At 45.0% G+C, this 8,117-nt stretch overlaps 1 pseudogene across 1 annotated transcript; it reads left to right on the top strand.

Moving 5' to 3' along the window:
* Positions 1 to 452: 452 nt before the first annotated feature.
* On the top strand, positions 453 to 5,833 carry LOC309552673 (annotated as a pseudogene). The gene is made up of 3 exons: positions 453 to 636; positions 4,035 to 4,210; positions 5,088 to 5,833. The product of its transcript is annotated as an uncharacterized misc_RNA (transcript).
* Positions 5,834 to 8,117: the final 2,284 nt, after the last annotated feature.

Here is an 8,117-nt window from a genome sequence, read left to right as displayed (position 1 = left end):
TGCACTAATCAGACTCTTGCTAGTGGGGTGGGGGTTTGTTGTTGTTGAATACCTGCATTCCATTGTTCTATTGTTCCTGTCTGCCTATAGTTAGCTAATTATGGAATGTGTATGTTTGTGTGGCTAAGGGGGAGGGGTTGTCAGATTGTATATCTCTGTGTGCATGTGTTTTGAATAAACGGTTTGATTCTGGTTGACACCAAAACTTGTACTGTCTAGTTCTTGGGGTAACTATAGCCAGATTCACAGATCCCGTGTTCCAGACCTTAGGAAGCAGGTTCTTGGCGGAGATACCCAGTCGTGGTAGCCTGATTCCTTCACATTGGTGGCAAGCGTTGGGATGCTTCCTGCAGTCTCGGACATCCAAACCTCCACCGGGATCCAAGATCGGGATAGACCTGGCATCAGAGTTTGAGGGGGTGCTGCGGATCTCCCTTTCAGTATACCCCAGGATGGTTTCTGCGGATAAATACCTGGAGCTCAGGCAACAGATTTGGGTGGGGCTCTGGAGTGGAGCCCTCCAGCTTGCTGGTATATACCAGGACGAGTTCTTTCCAACCCCTGGGGAATGGGCCAGTGATCAACGGAAGTTGCGGATGGCATTCCTGGGAGTCTCAGGAGCAATGGGTTCTCCGAGTTGGACAGGCTGGTCCAGCAGGAGATAGAGCTGGAAAATCGGTATCAGGCTCTGCAATGGCATGCAGAGCAGAAATATTAAAGAAAGACCTCAGAATGCTCTCCGGAGGGATATGACTTTGGTGGCCCTGGATTGCTGTGGGAGAGCCTTACAGATGTGTTTGTGTTTGATGAACCTACCCTTGAGGACCTGCGAGAATACAGAGAGGCTATGCTCTGTCTCACAGAGGTCTCAGAGCTTGAACCTGACCTAGAACACTTGCTAAGGAAAGAACAAAAGCATGTATCAAAAATGTATAAAGCATCACATTCTCTTTTTCTGTATGAGATGTGGTCCTTGCGCAAGTAATCTCAGTAAAGCTTACCTGAACAGATGCAAACCTTAGATTATTTCATGGCTCAAACGTAACATTTGAACCTAACATGAAATTAACATTTGGTGACCCCTCGAACCGTGTCTTTCTGACCGTATCGAAACCCGCCGGTTTGCACCCCGCAACAGGAGGGACAGCACAGAGGCCTCAGGTGAGAAAACATTTTTATTTCTCATGATGAAACTGTCTTTTTCTGATGTGTGGTGGTGTGCCGGTTGGGGGAAGTGCGGCTACGAAAGGTAACACGTATCCTTTGAATTTAATTTGCATTCTGTCTGTGTATGGTTACTGAGATTATAAAATGGTACCAATAGGAAATACTATGTATGAAAAATATTATTTTCTAAAAAAAAATATTTTTTTAATTCTCCTTATTACAAGAAATGACAATATATATATATATAAGGGACGATTTCAGCAGAGATATTAATATTTTCTGGAGTGTGTGTGTTTGGTGTTGAAAGACAAATGTGGAGGTATTAGGGCAGGTATTGCCTTAAACCCCAGTGTCTGTATAACCTGCTGAGTGTTCTTTGGATTGGGGAGTCAGAGAAAGACTAGCCTATATTCACTCGTTTAGAAGACGAGTACAGAACAGATTAACACATGTCGTAATGATAAAGTACCTGGTGGCTGATTGGTGCACAGCCGTTGTGATAAAGAAACTGAGTTCTTGATCCCAGAATCTCCAAATATTGTCATTTCTTATGCCCCATACACACGTGCAGATTATCTGCAGACTTTTGTCTGCAGACTTACCTTTTCTATGTAGTGCAAGGGCCTGCCGGATTGCATACAAATTGAAAGTGTTTAGGTTTGACCTCATATTATATGGTTTTGGTAAGTCTGCAGACAAAAGTCTGCAGATAATCTGCACGTGTGTATGGGGCATTAAAGTGGTAACGAGAAATAATAAAATGGGAAATTTAATTGATAAAAATGTTTTGCCCATTATGAAAAACTTCGGGCTTACAAAAACTAAAGCAAAAAAAATTAATAAAAATAGCAAAGAAAACAGGCTTAAATGTTGCTAAATTGCATTCAGATGCACCCATCGTTAAGATGATGGTGAGTGGTGATCCAGACGCCCTCAAACATCATGTGAAGTGGTGCAGAATTACAAAAAAAGCGTATGAAGAGGATCCCTCTAAATGGTGGCCACCAGAGGGCTATTTTGAGTACGCCTAAAAATTGATGCCTTGTTTAACTTGCTATTTAAAATGTCTGATTGTGGGGGAATTAAATGTCTAGCAGCACGGGAAGGAAAAAAGAAATAGGTGAAGCCCTCCCTATAAAATATGTTCAGAAAAAGCTGCTTTAACAAATAGATGGTTTAAGAGTAATAGAAATTGTTTTATCAGGGAAAACGTAGTTTGCCGTAGTTGGCAGGACACTTTGAGGTTATTTTTTATATATAGAATTATAGATAATGAGAATTTACATTTTGCTCATAAGTCCCTGTATGAAAGGGAGCTCTGCTGCAAAATTTTGAAAATTGGCTACTTGCCAATTAAGGGTTCAACAGTAAATATTTTCGGTCCCGTTAAAGTTATGGAATTTATTTTTGCACAGAAAGGGTTACCGCAATTAGTGTGACCATTGGACCCTGTTGGCACCAAGCCAAAAGTTTTAAATCAGATTAACTTTTTATCTGATTATAGTTTTTGAATGGTATTTTAGGGGTGTCCTCTATTGAAGGAGGGGAACCTCTGGTCAGGTTTTTGTAAAAATGATACGAGAAAAAAAAAAAAAAATGTTTTAGTTTTATAGTTTTATCTGATTTTAGCATACAAGTGGTATCTGATGTGCCATCTCTACCGATGGCCATACCATCCGATGCTACTCACTTTTATAGTGAAGTAATGCGTTTTTTTTTTAGCGTCCTAGTGGACGAGGAGACAAAGCCATCTTCGTTTCTTGTTTTTCAGTCCTGGTAACTGACCTGGTGTAGAAATGCCCTTAAAAAGAGGTTAGTATATAGCAAGGATAGGGAAAGTGTATGTCCCTTAGAAACCCCAAGAAATTAGGGCAATTGTAGAAGATCTCCCAAACATTGCCAAGAGTCTTAAAAGAAATGGTAAAAAGGTTGATGTGAATGGAGAAAACTCAGCAAGCTACATATATAGATATGTGGATTTTGATTGATTGTGCAGTACCTGAGGAAAAATATATGTGTATGTATGGAACACATTTGCAGTAAATAAGTGCGCATGAATCAGGGATATTGGGGATACAGGCAGATGGCCAAAATACGTAGGAAACAAAGATTGATACAATAAAATTCTAAAGAAATGGGTAACAAGTATGTTTGATAAAGGACAGAATATGCGAATGTTATTGGATGTTGTTTAGAAGGAAGGTGAGGAGATGTTGAACTATTGTAATAGATTCAAAGATGCGATATAGAAGCAAAGTGATTGGGTGACTGAAAGTGAAGATGACATGAAACAACGTAAAGTGATAAATATTTTTGTAAGTGGATTGTTGTCTGAGATTAGAAAAGAAAATGGAGCTCCGCATAGCGGGCTGGAGAATTAAACCTGTCCCTGAGTTGGTTGACATAGCACAGATAGCTTGTGAAGTGTTAAGGAAAAAATAGAGAGAAAGGAAAAAACTAAAATAATGAAAATGCAAGTCCCTGAGGTTAAAGAAAAGGTTATTAAACCCAGGTGAATGTCAGTTTCTACAGTACAGGTGACGGAACCCCCTTATCCCCCGTCAGGAGTGGTGTACATTTCCAATTTGGGGTCCCCCAGGCCAAAAGGGAGAACTGGAGATCCAAGGAGGGGCAGTGTAGGACCTCTACAGGAATTGTTGAAGGGACAAACAAAAAGCGATTATAAATTCACTTCGGAAGAATTAACCCCTTCAGTTATGGAAGCATTTAAACAAATCATTGATTGAAAAAAAAAACTGTAGACATTGTATTATACAACACTTTGTATTTGATGTGCCCCCATGATTTGGAGGCTTTGTACTTCACAGTACAAAGGATAACACATTATCATTTGATTTTGTTATCAGCTTCTAATCTAAAAATTCAGCGCTGTCAGACTCTGAATCAAGCTACTTTTCTATCGGAAGCTGACAGTGAGGAAATTGATGATTCTGAATACCTAATACATGATTGTGCTACCTCTATTGATGAAGTAACAAAACCCACATCTGATCTTCAGGATGAATCCATTGCTGGTCTGCCTGTATGTGCAGACTTGTTGATAGATGGCTCATCCCTCAGACGACCTGATGGGTTAACATTAGCTGCCTGTGCGGTAGTAAATGGTGAGAGCTGACTGCTGCATACTGAAATTCTGCTAAATTCTAAGTCAGCGCAGGCTGCGGAAATTACATCGCTCTGTGTTGCATTGGAGCTAGCAGAATGAGATACGGTAAATATCTACAGTGATTCTGCTTATGCTGTGGGTATATTGCACAGCTTTGCACAATTATGGCAGGAAAGGGGTTACCTGATAGCAACAGGAACACCCATTCAACACAAAGAGTTAATTGACAGACGGTTGTTTGCAGTCCAATCACCTCTTAAAGTAACAGTAATTAAATGTAAAGTACATACCGGGTTTAATGACAGTGTGTTGGTTGGAAATGTTTTGGCTGATAAATATGCTAAAGAAGCTATTTACTCTTATCAGTCACATGTAGTCCCTATATTTTTGGTCACAAATCTTCAAGTGGACCATGGGGTTGTCAAGGCCCTACAGGAAAGTTCACCCCACTGATCCACTTGGTCTACAAAAAGAACCGTTTGCGGACCAGATGGCCTCTGGAGGTTGAATGATAAACTGGTTGCTCCACCGACTCTTTTTCCTTCATTGTTGGCCTTGAGCCATGGGCCTTGCCATGTCTCAACAGGAGGGATTGTGAACAGTGGTGGGCACCAGGTTTTTACACATATGCTGCTAAACAGGTTAATGAATGTGCTGTATGTCAAATGCATAACATAGGTAAACCAGTGCCTACCCCTATGAAACACATTCCGCATACTGAGGAGCCGTTTTCAAATTGTGCAGATTGACTTCTCAGATATGCCCCCTTGTGGCCTATTTAAGTATCTTTTAGTTTGCGAATAAGGATGCCAGAACAGTAGTTAAGTGTCTTACTAGAGAATTGATTCCTAGGTTTGGTATGGGAGCTGTGATCTCTTCAGACAGAGGTACACACTTTGATAACAAACTAATAGCAGAGGTAGTAGATATCTTAGGTCTGAAACAACAGTTACACACCACATATAGACCACAGGTTAGTGGGATGGTGGAACGCAGTAATCAAACCCTAAAAAGGTATCTGGCCAGGATGAATACTAATGGAAAGAGCACATGGGTAGAAGCATTGCCTATAGCCCTAGCAACTATCAGGACTACCCCAAAGGAGAAGATGTATTGTTTGGGCGCCCTCCTAAAAGACTTCCTACAGCTTCTGTAACATCAGAAACAGTGACTTTAAGACTTTAACACAAATGTGTTTTCTGATACTTTTTCTAAAGCAGGAGAACCAGTGGACCTAAGTGAAAAGACTCATGGACTAAATTCTGGAGAGTGGGTGTACATCAAGAATCACACCCCGAAGACTACTCTGTCCCTAAGTGGAAGGGACCGTTCCAGATTATTCTTGTGTCTCCCACAGCTGTAAAGCTAAAATACAATGGTTCCCATTGTAAGAAAGCAGTGGCTTTGAACAAACATACAGGCCAGTGTACTGCTGGCAAGGACTTTTCTGTACCTTTACCTCCTAGGTCATCTCCATCATTGACTCGGGCTCGAGCCAGAAGACTACGAATACGGAAGAATGTCTCTTACAGTACCTAGAGCTGATATGCATCTCTGAGGAATTATCCTAAGTGGAGGAGCCTTGGTGTGGATCACGGTCATGATGTATGAATGGACTCACTGTCATGGTCTTACCTTCTTGCTGTTCTCCTTCGTTTGACATGTGCTGGCGGCCATCTTGGTTTCTGGGTTTCTTGTAGCCTCCCACCCTGCGGCTCCTCCTTCCCACTGGGAGGAGCTGGATACCTAGCTCATATATATAGGAGGTCTGTGGCTTCAGTTCCCTGCTTGGTCCTCCTGTGTTCACAGGCTACTAAGACTGCTGCACTTCTGGTTCCTGTTCCTGGCTTCGTCTGACTACCCTGCTGGTTCCTGATCCTGGCTTCGTCTGTCTACCCTGCTGGTTCCTGATCCCGGCTTCGTCTGACTACCCTGTTGGTTCCTGACCCCTGGCCTCGCTAAGACTCTGCATCGGTTTCGCCATCCGTTTGGACTTTTGCTTTTTAGCTTGTTTTTCAATAAATCTTTCTTATTTTCACTTATCTGTTGTTGTACGTCTGGTTCATGGTTCCGTGACATTAGGACCAAGCCATGAATTCTGACGGTACAGGGCCATCCTCGCTACCCACGCTGGTTGCCAGACTTGATCAGCAGGATCACCTGTTGGGTCGGTTCGCCGTGGCGTTGTAAACCCTGCTTGAACGCACGGTACCACAGGCCACGAATTCTGACAGTGCAGGGCCATCCTCACTACCCACGCTGTTTGCCAGTCTTGATCAGCAGGATCTCCTGTTGGGTCAGTTCGCCGTGGCGTTGCAAACCCTGCTTGAACGCACGGTTCATTTCGCTCCCGTTGCCGATGGGTCGGTTGTCGCTCCTGGGTCTGCTCCTACTGCCGCTCCGGTTGTTGCGCCAGAGTCTACCCCGACACCTGTTGTTGCGCCTGCGGTGTTTCGGGGTATGTCCGGTTCTGCCCCCCTTCCACAGCGCTTTGGGGGAGAGCCAACTCAGTGCCGAGGTTTCCTTAACCAGGTGGGCATTTATTTCGAGTTGCTGCCACATGCCTTTCCTACTGAGAGATCAAAGGTGGGCTTCTTAATCTCGCTGCTCTCGGACAAGGCCTTGGTCTGGGCCAGCCCTTTATGGGAGAACAACAATCCGGTGGTTGCCGAGTTTTCCGGTTTTGTTGCTTCTCTTCGGTAGGTATTCGATGTGCCGGCTCGTGCTGCCTCTGCTGCGAAGCTCCTTATGTCCATCAGACAGGGTTCACGATCCGTAGCTGAATACGCCATTGAGTTTCGTACCCTGGCAGCAGAGGTGGGCTGGAATAATGAGGCTCTGGTCGCTGCTTTCTCTCATGGTCTCTCGGATGCCTTGAAGGATGAGGTTGCAGCTAAGGACCTACCAGTGGAGCTCGAGTCTCTTATTTCTTTCCTGATTTTGATTGACACCAGACTCAGGGAGAGACCTTCCTTTAAGGAGAGTCTGCGGAGGCCTCCTAACAGATTGGCGCCTACCTTTGTTGTCCCACCCGTGCCTCCCTCTCCTCCCACGCCTCCTGGGGATGACTTGTCTGGGGGTGAACCCATGCAGCTGGGGTTTGCTCGCCTGTCCGAGGGGGAGAGGGTACTCCGGAGACGCGAGGGCCGATGCATGTACTGTGGTCTCGGTGGGCATTTTCGGTTGGCATGTCCGAACCGTCCAGGGGAACGCTCGCACCTGAGATCCTGTCGGGGGCAGATCTTGGGTGGAGTCTCCTCGTCCCCGGTTTCCCGTGTTGACAAACCACTGATCACTGTTGTCCTTTCCTGGGTTGGGGGCTCGGTGACGACCCAGGCGTTGGTGGACTCTGGTGCTGGTGGTTTGTTCATTGATAGTGTGTTCGCTGCCGCCAATTCCATTCCTCTGCAGGCTCGAGGTTCTCCTCTGGCTCTTGAGGCGATAGACGGCAGACCCCTTCTGCCGCCACACGTGACTCATGAGACCCTTCCAGTGGGGTTAGCCATTGGTGCCGTCCACAGAGAGTCGGTCTGCTTCCAGGTTATTTCGTCTCCACACTACTCGGTGGTCTTGGGGTACCCCTGGCTCCAGAAGCATAATCCGATTTTCGATTGGAGATCGGCCGAGATCCTCTCGTGGTCACCGCAGTGTGGGGCTAGTTGCATCCATGGGCCTGTCAAGTTGCTGTGTACTTCCTCGGACTCTCTGTTGCCCCCTGAATACGAGGAGTACCGGGATGTATTCGATAAGGTGCGCGCGGTTGCCCTACCTCCGCACCGCCCATACGATTGTGCCATCGAGTTACAATCTGGTGCCGTTCCTC

The sequence above is a fragment of the Pelophylax lessonae genome, assembly GCF_965119305.1.
Source record: "Pelophylax lessonae genome assembly, chromosome: 4".
Classification (NCBI taxonomy): domain Eukaryota; kingdom Metazoa; phylum Chordata; class Amphibia; order Anura; family Ranidae; genus Pelophylax; species Pelophylax lessonae.
The sequence above is the reverse complement of the archived record's forward strand: the minus strand, read 5'-3'. Positions and strand labels throughout refer to the sequence as shown.